We start from the raw sequence: 1517 nt of genomic DNA on the forward strand, positions 1-1517 counted from the left end.
CGTCTGCGTCGACCCCCTTTTAGTCTTTTTGCTTCCTTCAACTGAACACTGTAATTTTTCTTTTACTTTGTTTAATGTTATTTACTGCATTTTAACTCATCATTTATCATAACTTAACTTCATTTAAAGTCTTTTGTTATGCTACATTCAATTCACACGCACATGTGTTGACACTAAGTATTTGCACAAATTGCTTTTGAGATTTTTCGAGTTAATCTCAAGACTTTAAAACTCGTGATTGTTTACCAAAAACACCAGTAAATAGTAGTACAATAACTAAATACCATTATTTCTATAATGTAATGACCATTATTGACCGTAATGGGAGTCCATCCCCTTTTTTCTAAGCACCATAGTGAGCACTAGAGGGTGCTGCAGTCAGGCCGTAAAGGCCGTTATTAACCGTAGCATACAAAAAGTCAACGCTGGATCCCTTTTTTTTAAGTTGCTCTCTCTCTCTCACCTTTTCATGTTCTAACAATATTTATTAGTTACAAAATTTAAAAAAAAGAAGCAAATTAAACGAAATTATTTCTATATTTATGTAATAAGGCATATATATACCTTAGGGGACTTGAGAAAAACACGTCACACTTTTGAGAATTCGGCTTTTATATTGTTATCCTTTTCTATGTACTATTAAAGACTCATTGGAGAAAGTTTATTTAATATCATTTTATGCAATTACATGTTTTACTATCTTTTTCATTTTTCATTATTATAAACATGTATGAATTATATGATGCTTATGTTGTTTTACTGTTGAACATGTATGAGCATAACCTTTAGGATTTGAGACATGAGGAATTCCATAATGAGGCCTTATGCAAGTCTTATAAGTATTTATAGGAACGAGAATTCTTGTAATGTTTTGACATTTCTATTTTAACGTAAATTGTTCGCTATGAAAGCAGGAACACAGAGACATCGTTTATAAGCCAAAAGGGTATAAACGATGTCCGATTTTGAAAATCTGACAATTGATTATGAGATTACGAAAGTGTGTTAGAGTCAACAGAGAACATTATTTTCTTTTAAATGGGCTTATAAACAGACAAAATATGACGCAAAAGCAGGTAAATAGTGGGTTTAGAGCTCGATAATGCACCGACGAAAGTGGGAATTACTACTAGTTAGCATTTTTCATAAAAAGAGAATCCTTGTTATGATCACTATAAAGCTTGTATGAATAAAGTTGTTGACAAGAATTAAAGTCTCAAATTCTTCATTTTAATTGTTAAGAAAACCAAAAATTTATTTTTCTCGCAATCAAACTGAAATATCAACCATCTTAGATAAACAACAAAACGATAGAACTCCCTAATTTAAAAATTGGTCTTTATGGACGATATTTATTTTACTACTTTGATATTGTCGTACATTTGCAGCATGTCAAGTTTTTGGCGCCGTTATCGGGAATCAAAATTTTGATATTGTTATTATGTTGTTTCACCGTCTAGACTAAGACATTTTTGTGATTTTTATTTAATTTTTCTGAATTTTTGTCATTCTTAATT

This window comes from Lathyrus oleraceus, chromosome 5, assembly GCF_024323335.1.
Source record: "Lathyrus oleraceus cultivar Zhongwan6 chromosome 5, CAAS_Psat_ZW6_1.0, whole genome shotgun sequence".
Classification (NCBI taxonomy): Eukaryota; Viridiplantae; Streptophyta; class Magnoliopsida; order Fabales; family Fabaceae; genus Lathyrus; species Lathyrus oleraceus.